The sequence below is a fragment of the Odocoileus virginianus genome, chromosome 7 (assembly GCF_023699985.2).
Source record: "Odocoileus virginianus isolate 20LAN1187 ecotype Illinois chromosome 7, Ovbor_1.2, whole genome shotgun sequence".
Classification (NCBI taxonomy): Eukaryota; Metazoa; Chordata; class Mammalia; order Artiodactyla; family Cervidae; genus Odocoileus; species Odocoileus virginianus.
This window is the reverse complement of record NC_069680.1, coordinates 80,888,496-80,908,048: the sequence shown is the minus strand read 5'-3', so window position 1 is coordinate 80,908,048 and position 19,553 is coordinate 80,888,496. Positions and strand designations below refer to the sequence as shown.

General features: G+C 48.6%; 1 protein-coding gene across 3 annotated transcripts in view; it reads right to left on the bottom strand.

Moving 5' to 3' along the window:
* The window catches only part of GNG4 (G protein subunit gamma 4), a 68,990-nt gene extending 50,047 nt beyond the window's left edge, over positions 1–18,943 (bottom strand). The window contains exon 1 of one of the 3 annotated variants that reach the window (XM_070471058.1): positions 18,468–18,943. The gene's annotated coding sequence lies outside the window, so the exon portion shown is untranslated. Of the gene's footprint in view, positions 1–18,222; positions 18,447–18,467 lie in introns of those variants that run through there. The other 2 variants (XM_070471056.1, XM_070471057.1) reach the window with 2 other exon arrangements.
* Between the last annotated feature and the right edge of the window lie 610 nt (positions 18,944–19,553).

Here is a 19,553-nt window from a genome sequence, read left to right as displayed (position 1 = left end):
AAGGAGGTGGGAGAGTTGGTGTCACAGCGGAAATCTGAAGATGCTGCAAATACCGGCTGGCTTTGAAGATGGGAGGGGGACCTCAAGGAACACATGGAGCCTCTAGAGGCTGGAAAAGACAAGAAATTGGGTTTTGGCTTAGGGTCTCCAGGCAGGGCTGGTTTCTTCTGAGGACTCTCGCTGTGGCTTGCAGGTGGCTGACTTCTTGCTGTGGCCTCAAAGGGTCTTCCCTTGGTGTGTGATGGTGTCCTAATTTCCTCTTTTTATAAAGACACCACATGACCCCAGTAATCAGCTCTTTAAAGGCCTATCTCCAAACAAAGTCATTCTGAATTTCGTGGGGCACACAATTCCGCTCATTATTACCCTCTACCCCCTGGGTCCCCCCAAACTCATGTCCTTCTTACAAGAAAATAAATTCACCCCATCCCAACAGGCCAAAAGTCTTAATCTATTTCAGTATTGACTTGAAGTCCAAAATCTCATCTAAATATCATCTAAATCAAGTGTGGGTAAGAACTTGAGTTATGATTCATCTGGTGGAAAAAATTCCTCTCCAGCTGTGAACCTGTGAAATCAGACAAGTTATCTGCTTCCAAAATACCACAGTGACAGGCATAAGACAGACATCCCCATTCTAACAGGGAGACATCAGACAGGAGAACAGGGTCAAGGGGCCCAGGTAAACCTGGTGTAGGTCAGACTACGTCACATCCCACTCTGACATGACATTATTTCAACAGAAAAGCTCCTTTCCAAAGTGGAAAGTGGCTGACGGACGATGATACTTTTGTTTTCCATGTAATTCTTGATTGAGAAAAGGATAAATGCTCTCATATGTCTGCTCCTAGCATTATTTAAGAAGAACAAATTTTCTGCAGGCATTCTTAGGGCAAACCATTCATTTTCACATTCCTGGAAAATTCAAATTAAAAAAAAAATCACATGATTTTGTTAGAAAGCATCAATATTTTACTCTATATTGTGAGTGTGTGTGTATGTCAATTATTTCCAGTATTATTAATTTCCAATGACTTTAGGAGTAAAACAGATCAAATAAGATTTCTTTCTGGTCTTTGGCTCCATCACTGTTGTGTCTCACCTTTAGCAACCTGCTATTTGTCTTGGTCAAGGGTGCTATTTACAAACCGGCTCCTGAGCACCAGAGAGGAGGACAGACAGTAAACTGTGGCTCTTGGGAAAACCTGTAACACATTAGTGACTCTCTTGAACCTAGGGAAGAACTGACCTTGAAAGCAGCTCCTAGCAGGGGAGTGGACAAATGTATAATGACATGTATCCACCATCACAGAATCGAATAGAATAGTCTCACTGCCAAAAAAAATCTTCCGAGAACTTGTCCAAAGCCATAGAATGTACAGCACCAAGAATAAACCCAGATGTCAGCCGTGGGCCTTGGGTGATGATGGTGTGTCAGTATATATTTATAACTTGCGACTGTGCTAGTTTGTCGAGGACGCTGAGAGCGGGGAGGCTGTACACACGTGGGAGGAGGGGGTCCATGGGAACTCTGTACCTTCTGCTCAACTCTGCTGTGAACCTAAAACTGCTCTTAAAAACCAGTCAATTAAAAAAGAAATCCTCAGTGTTCTGCCAATCCCTGGCAGCCACTTATCTTTTTACTGTCTCCATAACGCTGCCTTTTCCAGAATGTCAAATAGTTGGAATCATACAGCATATGACCTTTTCAGATTGGCTTCTTTTACTTGGTGATATGCATTTAACACTCTTCCATGTCTTACAGATGGTCAATGGGCACATGAAAAGATGCTCAACATTGCTAATCATTAGAGAAAGGCAAATCAAAGCTACCACGAGGCATGACCACACATTGGTCAAAACGGCCATCACTAAAGTCTACAAAAAAACAAAGGCTGGAGAGGAGGTAGAGAAAAGGGTGCCCTCTACACTGCTGGTGGGAACGTATGTTGGTGCAGCTACTGTGGAGGTTCCTCAAAACACTAACTGAAAAAGATATGTGCACGCCTATGTTCATTCTTCACAGCAGCACTATTTATAACAGCCAAGACGTGGAAGCAATCCAAATGTCCATAGACAGATAAGTGGATAAAGAAGATGTGCTACACACAGAAAATGGAATACTATTAAACCATAAAAAGAATAATACAATGCCATTTGCAACAACATGGATGCAACTAGAGATTATGATACTAAGTGAAGTAAGTCAAAAAAGAAAGACAAATACCATATGGTATCACTTATAAGTGGAATATAACATATGACACAGATGAACCTATCCACAAAAAATAAAATTCACAGACAGAGAGAGCAGACATGTGGCTGCCAAGGGAAAGGGGTGGGGGACTGAGTTTAAGTTAGTAGAGGCACAATCAAAACCACAATGAGGTACCATCACACGCCAGTCAGGATGGCTGCTATCCAAAAGTCTACAAGCAATAAATGCTGGAGAGGGTGTGGAGAAAAGGGAACCCTCTTACACTGTTGGTGGGAATGCAAATTAGTACAGCCACTATGGAAAACAGTGTGGAGACTCCTTAAAAAGCTGGAAATAGATCTGCCATATGACCCAGCAATACCACTTCTAGGCATACACACCGAGGAAACCAGATCTGAAAGAGACACGTGCACCCCAATGTTCATCGCAGCACTGTTTATAATAGCCAGGACATGGAAGCAACCCAGATGCCCATCAGCAGACAAATGGATGAGGAAGCTGTGGTACATATACACCATGGAATATTACTCAGCCATTAAAAAGAATTCATTTGAATCAGTTCTAATGAGATGGGTGAAACTAGAGCCCATTATACAGAGCGAAGTAAGCCAGAAAGATAAAGACCATTACAGTATACTAACACATATATATGGAATTTAGAAAGATGGTAACGATAACCCTATATGCAAAAAAAGAAAAAGAGACTCAGATGTATAGAACAGACTTGTGGACTATGTGGGACAAGGCGAGGGTGGGATGTTTCAAGAGAACAGCATCGAAACATGTATATTTAGGGTGAAACAGATCACCAGCCCAGGTTAGATGCATGAGACAAGTGCTCGGGCCTGGTGCACTGGGAAGACCCAGAGGGATGAGGTGGAGAGGGAGGTGGGAGGGGGGACCGGGATGGGGAATACATGTAAATCCATGGCTAATTCATTTCAATGTATGACAAAAACCACTGCAATGTTGTAAAGTAACTAGCCTCCAACTAATAAAAATAAATGGAAAAAAAAAAAAGATGTTAGTAGATGCACACTGGGCTTCCCTGGTGGTGCAGTGGCAAAGAATCCTCCTGCCAAGGCAGTAGGTGCAAGACACATGGGTTTGATCCCTGGGTCAGGAAGATCCCCTGCAGGAAGAAACAGCAACCCACTCCAGTATTCTTGCCTGGAAAATTCTATGGATAGAGGGATCTGTGGGCTACAGTCCATGGGGTCACAACGAGTCGGACATGACTTAGTGACTAAACGACAACAACTTAATGTCTTGATCTAGAAAGGAGAAAGACAAACACAGTAATTCAATTTTCCTTCTAGAGGAAGAGAATTTTTTTAAGACCAAATGACAACTCAAAGTCAGCTGTCTTTATAAAGAGGAAGGAAAGGGGCTTCCTTGGTGGTCCAGTGATTAAGATTCCACCTTCTAACACAGGGGACGCAGGTTCAATCCCTGGTTGGAGAATTAAGATCCCACATATCTCTGAGGTAGCAAAGCTTGTGTGCAACAAGTAGGGAAGTCCATGTGCTGCGACGAAGACCCAGCACAATCAAAATTTAAAAAATAATAAATTAAAGAGGAAGGAAGAACTGATACCGACTAACAGGGCCAATCCTTTGTCACGGGCATTAACGGGATTTCTCCAAGGTGGTTACTCATACTTTGCAGACAGAATGTTTTGTGAGGCTCAAGTGAACTATGCATGGAGGAGGAAATGTTATCAGCAGTGGAAGAAAAAAACAAAACAAAAAACAGGTCCCATTTTAAAAGCCTGAAAATAATCTGGGTATTTTCCAAGAAAAAAGATGCAGAGTATGACCTGAGTTTTTCTTTAATGTGTCAACAGACTGCTGAAGATCCCAGGAAAAGCAGTTGTTTGTGGAGAGTAGCCCCCAAGGAGAGGAGGTGGTGGCAATCGGCAGGGCTGGGGCTGAAGGCAAGCAGAGACAAATTCTCCGTTCCCAGCAGCCAAAGGAGCCACAGCCCCCGGGAGATGCTGAGCTGATCTGACTTGTGCCAGCTTCCCTACGCGAAGCACTGGAGGAGAAAAACCTCCTCTTGTACCAAGTGGTTGGACCACACTGGGAACACTCTGAGCCACGTCTGAGCAAGACAGTGGGCCAGGGAGGCCGGCTCTGTCTTTTTCTCCTTTTAATCAGAAGTCAACTGGCTCTTGTGAAGAGGCATCTGAGATGGGAAAAATCTCACCGAGAAAAGACTATAAAAAGCAAGAAAATGGGGACCTCCCTGGTGATCCAGCAGTTAAGACTTCCTCTTCCAATGCAGGTGTGGGTTCTATCCCTGGTCAGGGAACTAAGATCCCACATGCCTCACAGCCAAAAAATGAAAAAGCATAAAGCATAAGCAATATTGTAACAAGCTCAATAAAGACTTTAAAAAAAAAATGTAAGAAAATGATACAAGTGGTCCGGCTCACATACAAAATCTCTGTAAGTAAATAGAGAAGGAGGCAAAGACCAGTGTCCCTGTGAACAGCAAGGGGCGCCAGCCATACAAGGGACTCGCCTCAATCTCTCCTCTGTTCACTTGAAGCTATCACACTGTTGATTGGCCACTGCGCGTGTGCTAAGTCACTTCAGTTGTGTCTGACTCTCTTCAACCCTGTGGACCAGAGCCCGCCAGGCTCCTGTGCCCATGGGACTCTCCAGGCAAGAATACTGAAGCGTGTTGCTTCAGGGGATCTTCCTGACCCAGGGATCAAACCCACGTCTCTTATGTCTCCTGCACTGGCAGGCGGGTTCTTTATCACTAGCACCACCTGGCAAGCCCCAGTACAAAATAAAAAGTTAAAAAAAAAAAAAACCACCAGTATCCTAATCTGATAAGCAGATAAAATGAAGCTCTGGTACAAGCAAAGGCTCACCTGGGGATGGGAGGAGACTCCAAACCAGAGACGGGTGGGGGAGGTGGGGGTCCCCATGTGATGGCACAGTCCGTCCCACTGATTGAGGGGAGGGTGAGGAACCAACCGCCAGTTTCAGAACTGCTCCCTACACCTAGGCGGGGAGGACCCCTCCCCTGAGTCTGCACTCACTGCCTGTGGAAGGAAGGAAAGCTGCTTAGAGAGTCTTCCTGCTCTGAGGCCAGCGGCTGATGTAGGAAAGCAATGAGGAAAATGTTGACAGCAAAGATATTTGCCCACGGGACTCTCCAGGCAAGAAAACTGGAGTGGGCAGCTGTTCTCTTCTGCAGGGGATCTTCCTGACCCAGGGATAAAACCTGGATCTCCTGCATTGCAGGGAGATTCTTAACTGTCTGAGCCACCAGGGGATTCCTGCATATTTAGAACGCTTATCTTAATAAGACATTGTTAATGAACCACAGAGTGTTAGAAACGGAAGGGATTTCACAGACCATGGTTTCAGTAGTTTAAGCATACAGGTCCCTTCTAAAACAATACTAATATTGAAAAATGCAGCTTCCTTTATGGCAGTACTTATTCATTTATATACTTGGCTGCATCAGGTTTTACTTGTGGCAGGAGGGATCTTCAGTGGCAGCATGCCAGGTCTAGCTCCCCGACCAAGGTCTCCTGTATTGGGAGTGCAGAGTCTCCCTGGACCACTAGGGAAGTCCCCTTTATGGCAGTGCTTTTGAGAACCACTGACTCAGGAGATATAAAATGATCTAAAGAACTCAGTAATAGACTGAGATTCATTGTTACCTTATCACTGTGCAGGAAGCATCACTATGAACAAAGCTAGCGGAGGTGATGGAATTCCAACTGAGCTATTTCAAATCCTAAAAGATGATGCTGTTAAAGTGTTGCCCTCAATATGCCAGACAATTTGGAAAACTCAGCAATGGCCACAGGACTGGAAAGGTCAGTTTTCATTCTAATCTCAAAGAAAAGCAATGACGAAAATTCTTCAAGCTAGGCTTTGACAGTAGGTGGACTGAGAATTCCAGATGTTCAAGCTGGATTTAGAGAAGGCAGAACCAGAGATCAAATCACCAACATCCATTGAATCATAGAAAAAGGAAGAGAATTCCAGAAAAATGTTTACTTCTGCTTCACTGACTATGCTAAAGCCTTTGACCGTGTGGATCACAAGAAACTGGATAATTCTTAAGGAGATGGGAATACCAAACCACTTTACCAGTCTCCTGAGAAACCTGTATGCAAGTCAAGAAGCAACAGTTAGAACCAGACATGGAACAAGAGACTAGTTCAAAATTGGGAAAGGAGTACATCAAGGCTGTATATTGTTATCCTGCTTATTTAACTTCCATGCAGAGTACATCATGTGAAATGCCAGGGCTGGATCAATCACAAGCTGGAAACAAGATTGCTGGGGGACCTATCAACTATCTCAGATAAGCAGATATTCTAATGGCACAAATCAAAGAGGAACTAAGGAGCCTCTTGATGAGAATGAAAGAGGAGATTGAAAAGCTGACTTGCAACTCAACCTTCAAGAAACTAAGGTCATGGCATCTGGTCCCATCACTTCACAGCAAATAGACAGAGAAAAAGTGGAAACAGTGGCAGATTCTACATTCTTGGGTTCCAAAATCACTATGGATGCTGACTGCAGCCATGAAATTAAAAGATGCTTGCTCCTTGGAAGAAAAGCTATGGCAAACCTAAACAGAACATTAAAAAGCGAGACATCATTTTGCTGACAAAGGTCCATATAGACAAACCTATGGTTTTTCCAGTAGTCATATACAGATATGAGAGTTGGACAATAAAGAAGGCAGAGTGCCCAAGAATTGATGCTTTCAAACTGTGGTGCTAGAGAAGATTCTTGAGAGTTCTTTAACTGCAAGGAGATCAAACCAGTCAATCCTAAAGGAATCAACCCTGATCATTCATTGGAGAATTGATGCTGAAGCTCCAAAACTTTGGCTACCTGATGCAAAGAGGACTCACTGGAAAAACTCTGATGCTGGAGAAGATTGAGGGCAGGAGGAGAAGGGGGTGACAGGATGAGATGGTTGGATGGCATCATTGATTCAATGAACATGAGTTTGAGCAAACTCTGGGAGACAGTGAAGGACAGGGAAGCCTGGCATGCTATAGTTCATCGGGTCGCAAAGAGTCGGATATGACTTAGCGACAGAATAGCAACAATTCAAAAGTACAGCATCCCGTGTTCAGTCTATAGGGTTCCTGGTGGAGATGCGAATTTAGAGACTTCTTGCAGTAATTCTAGGTACCACCCTGAGGAAGCTGCAGACTGGCAGAGGGGAGGTAACTTAAGCCCCTTAACTTCTTTTAACCAGTCAGCGGTTGATTATCTGGCCTCACTACATTGCCCTGGTAATAGTTAGGGATCTTTCCTTTCACTTCCATCTCAGGGGCCATGAGGGTCCTACCTTTCCCTAAACAGGTAAGTCCAGACTAGGGTGTAGAAGAATATTCTGACACATCATCTGTGCTTTATTTCCATGCTTCCCTGTTCAGTTCAGTTGTTCAGCTGTGTCTGAATCTTTGCGACCCCATGGACTGCAGCACGCCAGGCTTCCCTGTCTATCACCAACACCCAGAGCTTGCTCAAACTCATGTCCATTGAGTCGGTGATGCCATCCAACCATCTCATCCTCTGTCATTTTCTTCTCCTCCTGCCTTCAATCTTTCCCAGCATCAGGGTCTTTTCCAATGTGTCATTTCTTCACATCAGGTGGCCAAAGTATTGGAGTTTCAGCCTCAGTACTTCCAATGAACATGTAGGACTGATTTCCTTTAGGATGGACTGGTTGGACCTCCTTGCTGTCCAAGGGACTCTCAAGAGTCTTCTCCAACACCACAGTTCAAAAGCATCAATTCTTCAGAGCTCAGCTTTCTTTATGGTCCAACTCTCATATCCATCCATGATTCCTGGAGAAACCATAGCTTTGACTAGATGAACCTTGTTGGTAAAGTGATGTCTTTGGTTTTTAATATGCTGTCTAGGTTGGCCATAGCTTTTCCTCCAAGAAGGAATTAATTTCATGGCTGCAGTCACCATCTGCAGGGATTCTGCTTCCCTGTACCTAACCCTTCTCAGTCGGCCAGAGGCATCCACAATGCCTGCTCGGGAACTAGGATTATTACAGCGAGAAGAGAAAGACAGAGGTGTTTTGCTTTTCACCTGAAAGTAGATTCTGAAAGCCCTCCTCAGAAAGGAGTTTTGGGTGCCAACTGTTGCACTGTACGAGGGAGTCTCTCGCCTCCGTGCTCAGCCCTTCCGTAACGTCTGACTCTCTGCGACCCCACGGGCTGTGACCCATCAGGCTCCTGTGTCTCCATGGACTCTCCAGCAAGAATACTGCCATTTCCTACCCCAGGGGATCTTCCTGACCTAGAGATCAAACTGGGTCTCCTGCACTGACAGCAGACTGGTTATCACTGCGCCGCCTGGGAAGCCCCTCTCATTTATGAGAGGACCCCAAAGGCACCTAGAAAAAGAACAGAGGAAGGCCGGGACTGACCTGTCTCTGGACCCCTGTGTTGAGAGAGAGGAGGTGAGCAGGACAAGAGAACCCAGGGGCCTGGCGGCCATGTGTAAGGAGCGCGGTCACACTGGGAGACCAGGCGTGCAGCAACCTTCACACGTCTCATCAACAACCAAGGGTGCTTCCTGACTCCAGAGCAAACAAGGGGCCACGGCAGGCTGCTCAGGACCATGGGGCGCTGCTCGCTGTGGGGAGGGAGCTGGGAGGGGATGTCTGTGTTCCAAGGTCAAGTATGCACTGTGCGGGAGCAGGTCTTCAGGGCGAGCAGCTGATTTCCCCATCGAGGAGGCTATCTCCTGAGACTGATGCATGCAGGCATCCCAGAGTTTCCGGAAAACCTGAGTCCTGCAGGTGGGGTTTGCTGGGAGTCACATCTCCTGGCTCCAGGGGTGAGGTGGGGGGAAGTGGGAGAGACCAGCCTGGGAAACGGGGCCCCGGGATGCTTGGGCAGGCTGGGGGTGATCAGACGCAAGGAAGAAGGACCCACAGAAACCATCAGCAGTTTGTAAAACTCAAGAGACAATCCTGGGGGCCTCCCTGGTGGCTCAGTGGTAAAGAATCCACCTGCCGATGCAGGAGACATGGGTTCGACCCCTGATCTGGGAGATCCCACACGCCACAGAGCAACCAAGCCTGTGCGCCACCAATTACTGAGCCTGTGCTGTATGTAGAGTCTAGGAGCCACAACCACTGACGCCCCCTCCACTGCCTGCCTCTTCCACCCTGCATCCCGCACACTTGGAAGGTGCAGTGAGGAAAAATCAGCAGAGCAGATAGAGTGAGGACTGTGAGAGAGAGAAGCCCCACTAGGGGCACATTTCACAGTGAAAACCAGAGGGAGCCCAGGCTGGACGGGGCCCTGGGCCAATCTGTGGGCGGCTTAGGCGAGTTGCCATGGTTACCGTGAAGCCTGACCTGGGGCCACCAGAGCTTGGGGGGTGAATAGAGGGTGACCAGGAGGTTCTGCAAAAACAGGAAACAGAGACTCACCCTTTGGGAGAGACACGTTCTCACTGAAGGCTAATAAACTGTCATCCCCGACGTCAGTGAGTGGGGAGAGGTGGCGTGAGCAGCCTCGGATCAAACCCGCACATCAGGGGGACCAAGGAATTGTAAACAAGGAGCAGGGCTGCAGCCGCTCCATCGGCAGAGAATGAGTCACCCAGGGAAGCGGGTGGTGGCGGTTCACTGTGGCTTCGAAGAGACAGGCGGGCTGAGCAGGCTCAGGCACTGCTGGGCAGTGAGGTGGGGCCCTCCTAAGGGACAGGAGAACTTGCAGTAGAAAGAGCATGTGCTCTCCAGAATCACTGTTGTTTTGTCCCAAACTGTGCATCTGTTCTCTGAAGCCTCACTACTTGGTTTCCCTTCTACCCTCCAGGTGCGCAGTCTCGCCCACCGCTGTTATCACCCGGGTACCAGTGGCTGAGGTTCCATCTGCAGCCAGACTTCTGCTCCCCTGGCAGGCAGCTCTCCCCACCCTCCATCTCCTACTCACTCCTCACAGCAGGCACAGAGCCAGGGCTGGGCCCTGCTGCATCCTGCACCTGCTGAGCACCTGCCCGGGCCGCTCCTCCCAGAGAAGGCGCTTCCGCCTGCCACTCACGAGCCTTCATCCCCTGGCTCCGCTCTGCCTTCTCCCCTCTTGCCGCACTCTCCTGACTCTGAGCCTCCACACAGGCTGGTCCCTCTTGCTTAGAAAGCCCTTTCTCCTTTGTCTGGATTGAAAACTGTGACTCAGCTTTCCAGGGCCAGTTTAAGAGCCAAGCTCATGGTCAGGTTCTTGCTGCACCCGCCGCTCCCTGGAAGAAGTGATGCTCCCAGCTTCACTGCTCCCACAGCACTTTAAATGGGGCCGTCAGAGTGTTAACCTGGGGTGGGTGAGCTGTTTACACACACGGATTTCCCTCTAGATTATGAGTTCTTTGAAGGGCATGACTAGGTCTTATTCATCTTTAAATTGCTAGTGCCCAGAATACCTAGTGCATGAACTCAACTGCTTGTCACATGTTCAGTAAATGAAGATCTTTAAAAAAAAACCTATTTGTCTATTTATTTGGCTGTACCGGGTCTTAGTTGTGGCATGCGTTATCTTTAGTTGTGGCATGAGGGATCTAGCTTCCTGACCAGGGATTGAACCCAGGGCCCACTGCATTGGGAGCGTGGAGCCGTAGGCACTGGACCACTAGGGAAGTCCTTAGTAAAGGAACATCGTGAAAGTGTATGATGTATGAACAAGGTCCTACTGTATAGCACAGGGAACTATATTCGATATCCTATGAAATAGTATAATGGAAAAGAATATGAAAAAGAATATATATATATATGCATATATGTACAACTGAGTTACTTTACTGCACAGCAGAAATTGACACAATCTTGTAAGTCAACTATGCTTCAATATAACATAAAATAAAATTGGAAGAAAAATGTCACAATTTTAAAGAGTTCCCTCCAGTGGAAAAAAAAATGTACGGTTTACATACAGTCTATTAGCCAAACATCTACCACTTTCAGCAAAATACATGCATTGAGAAAGTCCTTTCCTGGTGTCCGGCAATCTGGATGAATGTAGTTTTCAGCAGTAAAGCTCAGGAAAAGCAGAGAAAGGCTGGTCACCCTGGGAAGGCTGGTCACAGTGAGGATCAGCAGACTCCGTGGGGACAAATCCCCTCACCAGGAAAATGTGTCTGGGTCCAGGCCAACAATCAACTTATTTCAGACACTGTTCACTAAAACAAGTTCCAGCACAAGGAGAGAAGCTGGGGCGTTCAGAGGAGTCTGACCCCGTAGAGAGCACAGTGGGGGCTGGACAGGACACAGTGGTGTCCGATGTCCTCTTAACAGGTCTAAGGGTGTGGAGACACAGCTGTGGTCACACACACTGCACGTGGATGGAGAAGCACAGAAAAGTCTGTGGGAAACAGCCAGAAAAAGGCACAGTTCGACAAGACCAACCAAGTGGATAAGAGTGGAGCTGAAACATCAAACCCCAACTGCAAGGGAGATGAGGTGAAGCCCCTCAGAGACACAGGTGGGGTGATAGGGTCATCTGGGAACCCAAAGTCTAAGTCAGCAGAAGACTCTGGTGATCCTGTCCTGTCGGATAAAATTCAGCTGCAGAAGAAAATACAGGAGGCTGATGAAGGCCGGTTATCTATCTGCACCTCACCCAGTTACAGAAAGAATCTGGAGGCTGATGTCACTGTCAGCTTCCCTCTGTTATTTCCCTTGAGGTTCAGTGCTTTGGAAATCTCTACTCAAGTTCCATCAGCCTTTCCTGGCCACAAAGCCATTAAAACTCCGGGAGCCTGACTGTTTTTACATCTCTGCAACATTTGCTTCCCCATCAGACATACACGGACACACTTCAGTAATCCGTCTCCTTAGCCAGGACACAACCCTCCCTCACCTGCATGGCCCCACAGGTGTCAGGGGCTAAATGAGCATCTACTGACCACGGGAGACCCTGGGTTGTAAGTACCATCGGCTGGTGCACAGAGAAAACAGAATTTTCCCAAGACTGATGAACAGAAACTAAAAGCAAAGACACGTTAATCATGCTGGTTTAGGATGCTACACGGGCTTTGGGCTTCAGACTTTGCTGAGGAAAGGTTCTGCTAGAAATTCCGAGGCAGATCAGAATGTTATTGTTGTTCAGTTGCCCAGTCGTGTCTGACTCTTGTGACCCCGTGGGCTGTAGCCTGCCAGGCTGCTCTGTTCATGGGATTCTCCAGGCAAGAGCACTGGAGTGGGTTGCCATGCCCTCCTCCCAGAGATCTTGCCGGCCTAGGGATGAAATTCAAGTCTCCTGCATTGGCAGGTGAATTCTTTATCACTGAGCCACCTGGGATCAGAATATACCATCCCCAAAGATGCCACCTTGGTATAAGGATTATTTTGAGCTAAAGGCAGCAGCATGCAGGAGGAACTCTCTGGCCTCCCCCTCTCTACCTAAAACCAGGACATAAATTGCCTTTTGTGAAGGTGTTTCCGCACTCCCGTCACCCAGGAGAAGGAAAACAACCAGTATCACCGAAGAAAGACATCACCAAGGCGGGCCTACACAAGTAGACCTCACTAAAATAGCCCTTATCTGTCATTAACTTTTGCCGCACATATACCCACCCCAAATTTACCACCCCTAGAAGCTCAACCCCCACCCCCAGCTTTGTTATGTCATTTTCCCACAATTCACCTCCCTTTGTTAAAAGGGTATATGTGCTCTGAAGTGTACTCTTTGGGTTTCTCTCCGTCCCGGCAAAGGGCCTGTGTACACGCATAATAAACCCTCCCCCTCTTAATCTAGCTCTATTCCCCGGTTATTTTCACCTGTCAGCAGTTTAATTTGCAGGCCCCAGGTACAGAACATAAGAGGGAAGAGAAAAAGTATCCCCCCTCTCCTACATTCCCAGAAAAGGTATACATAGCAGGTATTCCAGAGCAACAGGACAGATGCCTGTACTGGGAAAACACTCCAGAGGACACCAATTCTTGGGTATGCCTGGACCTTCATACAGATAAGATGGGAGGGTGGAGGCCACTGTGAGAGTGGGATCCACAGATAAAAAAGGGGTCCCTCCAGGATGTGAGGGTCCTGACATCACCCACTGTCTGCCATCCTGGTCTTTGCCCCTCCAACAGTGTCCAGACCTGAGTCACAGATACTGAGGGGCCATCATGGAAAACAAACCTACTTGTAACAAACCGCCCTCAGCAACTTCCATACTTGCTTTCTACCCTTCTCTATACTCCCATTCCTCCTTCCTTCCTGTTTTCTGATTCCAGTTCTCCTACTTGAATCTTTATATTCATATATTGCTTTGGCAAAAATCTCTTGATTTTACAAATTTGTGTGATGAAACATGGGAAGAAGTAACTACAGTTGAATCCGGGAGCTACAGAGGGCACATTTATTTTTCACGTTAATGCCTTTTGCTATAGCTGTAGAGGTGTTCTAATAAGAATTTTGGAAAGAATTTAAAATGTTTTCCTTCTTCCACTGCTACGGCCCTGCTCCTCTTCCTTTGGTGGTGATCCTGGGGAGGGCTTGAAGAGAAGGCGCCACAACTGTTAGTTAGACATGAGAGCCAGGAGGCGGCCCGGGGACTGAGAAGAAGAGCAGAAAGCACAGTTCCTGCCACTTACTGGATTGAGGGCTACTGCTCTGCGTTGTGCCTGCCTATGATGGGGCAGAGAGAATAACCTGGGTCCCAGAGGGATGTTTAAAGCATTACTTCTATCGTCTGTCTCTTCTATCTACTTCTTCAGCCTCACAGCACAAGTCCCATTCAGTTCAGTTGCTCAGTCGTCTCTGATTCTTTGTGACCCCATGGACTACAGCACACCAGGCTTCCCTGTCCATCATCAACTCCCGGAGCTTGCTCAAACTCATGCCCATCGAATCAGTGATGCCATCCAACCATCTCATCCTCTGTTATCCCCTTCTTCTCTTGTCCTCAATCTTTCCCAGCATCGGGGTCTTTTCTAATGAGTCAGTTCTTTGCATTAGGTAGCCAAAGTATTGGAGCTTCAACTTCAGTCCTTCCAATGAATATTCAGGACTGATTTCCTTTAGGATTGACTGGTTTGATCTTGCAGTCCAAGGGACTCCCAAGAGTCTTCTCTAATACCACAGTTCAAAAGTATCATTCCTTTGGAAGAAAGATCCCCTGGAGAAGGAAATGGCAATCCACTCCAGTATTCTTGCCTGGAGAATTCCACAGAGGAGTCTGGTAGGTTACAGAGTTGCAAAGAGTCTGACCTGACTGAGCACATGCGTGAATGCACACACACACATAGATTGGTATATGCACTCCTTTGGTTAGTTTAAAAAGTCACCATCACCCACAAAAAGCCTGTCAGAATACTCCTGGATAAAAAGGACATTAAGGGCACACCACTGTTGTTTTGTTGTTAAAGAGAAACCTTTAACCTGAAATTAGAAGATGACTGCTTCTTGGCAGGAAAGCTCTGACAAACCTAGATAGTGTATTAAAAAGCAAAGACACCACTTTGTCGACAGAGGTCCATATAGTCAAAGCTATGGTCTCTCCAGTAGTCATGTATGGATGTGAGAGCTGGACCGTAAAGATGCTGAGTGCCGAAGAAGTGATGCTTTCAAACTCTGGTGCTGGAGAAGCCTCTTGAGAGTCCCTTGGATTGCAAGGAGATCAACGATGAATTCATTGAAAGGACCGATGCTGAAGCTCAAGCTCTAATACTTTGGACACCTGATGTGAACAGCTGACTCATTGGAAAAGACCCTGATGCTGGGAAAGACTGAAGGTAGAAGGAGAAGAGGGCATAGAGGATGAGATGGTTGGATGGCATCACTGATTCAATAGACACGAACTCGGGGCAAACTCCAGGAAATGGTAAGGGACAGGGAAAACTGGCATGCTGTAGTCCATGGGGTGGTGAAGAGTCAGACATGGCTTGGCAACTGAACAACACAAAGAGAAACCTTGCAGGTGTGCTGTGAGGAGTAAATGAGATCATCCACATGATGGGCCCAGAGGAAGCCTGGTCTTTCTTCCACCGGGCTGCCCCACACTCCCTCTGCTGTCTGGTCCTCCCAGTTTGGGGCACTGGTGACTTGCAGACACCTGGGAAAATCAGGGCTTTGGGCACAGAGTAGCTTGACCACACTCCTCACTTCTCCTTGGACACCCAGGGCCCATTCCTCAAGCATCATATCCTCAACACACCCTCCCCATCCTCACAGGACTCACCATTTTGTTTGCCAGTTTCCACCAGGAAGACTGACTGCACACCAGCTGCTACCTGACGCAACAAAAGCTCCTGGACAATTAAAGTGACTTGGAATGCTCCAGCTAGCTTGTTGAATAATCTCTTTTTAAGTACCCATTGTTTTCCTGTGTAATATTTTCTTTCCTTCCAGCAGTACTCCTTGCTTCTACTTTCTTCCCTAAATGGGAACTTCATTTGCACATCTTCACTTCTAATCATTTAAAAAGATAGTTGGTTTATTCTTCATATGGCTTTAACCAGCAACTTAAGACTTTTCAGTTGTTATTGTTTAGTTGCTAAGTAATGACTGACTCTTTGAGACCCCATGGACTGTAGCCTGCCAGGCTCCTCTGTCCACGGGATTTCGCAAGTAAGAATACAGGAGTGGGTTGCATTTCCTTCGCCAGGAGATCTTCCCAACCCAGAGACTGAACCTGAGTATCCTGTATTGGCAGGCAGATTCTTTACCACTCAGCTATCAGGGAAGCTCCAAGAACTTTCAGTAGCATCACGCTAATTTCTACACTATAACTGATTTCACTGTTTTTCTTTTCTGACACTCATTCAGCTTCTCCTGACTTACAGTTAAAATTCTTTTGCTGGTTATTGTTGAAAGTATTTTTTTTGTAGTATTTTTGGTGTATGAAAGAAGTTAAATTTCAGTTTCTGGTTTAAGAATACTGAGCAATCTCTCTACCTGAGAGTAACAAGAGGCTTACCTAACAAGCCTCTTGATGTCTGAATATGTCTAGAGTGGAAAAAAATTAAAAATGGAGAAAATGTGCAAGGTTAGATACTAGTAAATTCTCATAAAGGTGTTCTGAGAATGAATCAGGTAATATCTTAAAGACATTTCAAAATTCCATTAAGAAAAAAGGGCAATGTACTAGCACATAATGCATTATAAGGTAGTCTCCCTTCTTCAGCTAGAACAAAAATGAGACAAGGTAAGAAAAATGTGACAGTGAAATGCGGCTATAAATAAATGAGAATGATCTGTCTAGTAGACTTCAGTCTTTTCTCAGCCATTTGGCTGCATTCCTCAGTAAGCAGTAGTTATGTGGTGAGTCAGCGTGTGTGTGTGTGTGTGTGTGTGTGTGAGAGACAGAGAGAGAGAGAGAGAGAGAGAGAGAGAGAGAGAGAGAGAGAGAGAGATCATACACAATCACTCCTAAGCCCAACCTCATCCTCCAGGGACAGCTGTCAGGCACTTGCTTCCTGGGAACCCGGGGAACAAGAGGACAGGGTCCAGTTCTCACCATTTCAAAGAATGTAGCAAGATCTGGGGGGCACCATGGATTGTCTTGGCTATAAAAACTGTAAAATGAAAATAAGGAAAAGCCTTTTCCTTGTTTCTCCACCACCGCCTTGCATGAGATGTGTGAAAGGCAATTGTCCGGCCAATCACGGCACTACTGGGAATGACCCTTCTGCAGTGCTTTTTTCTCAGCTAGCCAAACATCTTCCAGGGGCTCTCCCTGAGCAACTGGATGTTAAGGAGGCTGAGGATTGGAGCCATGTGTGGGTGGAGGAGAAAACAGGAAGCGCCTTGTCCTAAATAGTCATTTCAGCCCAATAACCTCAACGTGAGGCCACTCATTAACTAGGGAAGCACCACAATAAACCTTGTATTTACATGAACTAGTTATGACGTGCGATATCCATGTCTCATCACAACTGATAACTCAGCCAACCCCACACTTCAAAAATAATTGCCAGTTTACAATGTACCCTGTCTTGTTTCTCAGGACTGAAACAGGTTTTCCATTTATCACCTCAGTTGCTCCCACAGTAGTCTGCAGGGAACAGGGCCAGATCAGAAGGTGGGTGCCTCCCTTCCCCCACACAATCCAAAAATCAGGAAAAGGATTTCCCCAGAGAATCGAAGCCAGCCAAAGAGCCCCAGTCCCTTCCCTGCCTCTCTGAGGTGTCTGCCACTGAATTTTCTATGAGAAGGAAGCACCACCCGTGAGGGTTCAGGAGCAGATGATAAGACTGGCACGTTTTACTGCGAAACCAGCGCAGCCCAGCAGGCCCTCTCTCCGACTGAACCGGCCAGCCCCCTGCCAGCCTTTGACAGTCCTGGGAGGCGACAGAAAGGGAAGAAAACGGGTGTCGGTGGGGAGCTGGGGAGAGGGTGGGAGAACGCGTGTCCACGATCCACTTTTTCACTTGATGAAACTTTACATTTTTGCATTTCTGAGCATCCTAGCCCAAGACACACAGAAATAAGCAAGTCCTCCTTATTTTTAAATTACGAAGTCTTCTCCAGTCACACCTCTGTCCGCTGCCCCATCCCATCCTTTTGTTATTATTCCTAAGGTAATTTAAAACCGTAAACCAAAATCCCCGCAACGCTGCTGGTTTGCGCGCGGCAAGCGCAGCCCATTTCAGCACCAGACTGGAGGACAGACGCCATAAGGGGCCCCGTGGTCCATTGACGCCGCCGGAACTGCTCCCAAAGCAGGTGTCCCGGTGATGAGGAATCAAGAGGGCTTCTTCGGGCCCAAAGAAATTTCCCCCAATAAAATGACCAACTAGCCACTCCATCTCTTCCGCTACTACTGGCCCCTCCACTTCTTCAATGGGGGACGTCCCTGCCATGACCTACTTACGGAAACAGGGTCCCCAGGAGCTTCCCCTGCTTCAAGCCGGACAAATGGGGCGACCGCGACCCCCAGGAGACCCCTTCAACGTTCCGAGTTGTCTGTCCAAACCTGCGCTCGGGTTTCCCAAGGGCTTTGCGGACGGTCCCGGATTCGAGGAGCCCCCGCCGGGCCGCTGATACCCACCTGTGCCGGTGCCGCGAGGGCCGGGCTCGGCGTGCGCGGCCGATTATCACAGGTGTGCGTTTCGCGAGCTTCCCCCGACAGCTGCAGGACGACGCAGGCAGCAGACCCGTCTCTCCAGTTCCAGAGACGGTCCAGCCCGAGTTTCCCTTTTGTCTGCGGCTCGCCCCGAGCTCACAGGAGCAAGGGCTGTGCCACCGTTCCCCACCGACACGCCCCGACCGACCCGCCGGCGGGCGCCCACTTACCCGGGCCGAGGGCGCCGCTCACGCTCGGGCTTTGTCTCCGGGGCGGTGCTCGCGGGGGGCGGCCAGACCGAGTGGCATCGCCCCTCAAACCCGGGGCCGGCTCCGCTCCGGGACTGCCGCACCTCGATACAGACCCGCTAGCGGTGGAAACGCGCGCCCCGCGCCGCCCCTCCTCCGCCCGCGGGGTCTCCGCGCCGCGTCACCGGCCCCGCCCGCCCCGCGCCTCCCGGCCCGGGCGGGGGAAAGACCACGTGAGGCCGAGCCCCGGCCCCGCTGGAGCGTGCAGTCCTCGGACAGCAAGCACTCTGCTCGGCACCCCAGGCCGGGCTCCGGGCGCGCGGCCAGCCCCGGCCCCCGCAGAGCGCGGACCCCCGGCCCCGGCCTCCTCGCGTCCGCGTTTTGTCGCCCCCACTCCACGGCGGGGTCTCGCCGGGCGCCCGGGAGGGGCCGGGAAATCCCGCCCGCCGCCGTCGACGTCACTGATGCGTCACCGGGGCTCCCGCACCGGGGCTCCGCGCCCTCCGCGCGCCCCCCGGGCCCGCTGCCCGACCCCGCGCTCAGCTCCGCGCGCTCCCGGCTCGGCCCCGCGCCCCCCGTCTGGCCCGGCTCTCCACTCGGAGCGCGCGTCGCCCAGGGGCTGGGGGAAGGGAGTCGAGGGGTAAAGGCAGGGTCTTAGGCCGTGGTCCTCGCGGGCTCTGGGGACCTGAGCCTTTGGCGTCTTCATCCTTGCTTGCGGGTCAGTTCCTGGACCAAGCGTGCTGGGCGCGGCCAGTAGCCATCCATTACTAAAGAACACACAATACACCCACCCCACCCCCAAGGGGGGCAGTGAAAGGAGAAATGCTTAATACACAAGGCACTGTAGATTCACGGGGCATTGTCTCCATTTACCGGGACGTTGCTAAGTAACGGGAAATGAAGGGACGGCCGCGCCAGCCCAGCGCTTTCGGGGTGGGAACGAGGCGCGAGCTGTGCCCCTGGGCTGCGCCCAGTGTTCGTAGACAGCAGAAGCTGTTTCCGCTGGGAAATCCTTGGCGATGCTTCATACCTTCTGAACTGTAAGCGTTTTGTGATGGAGATAGTTTA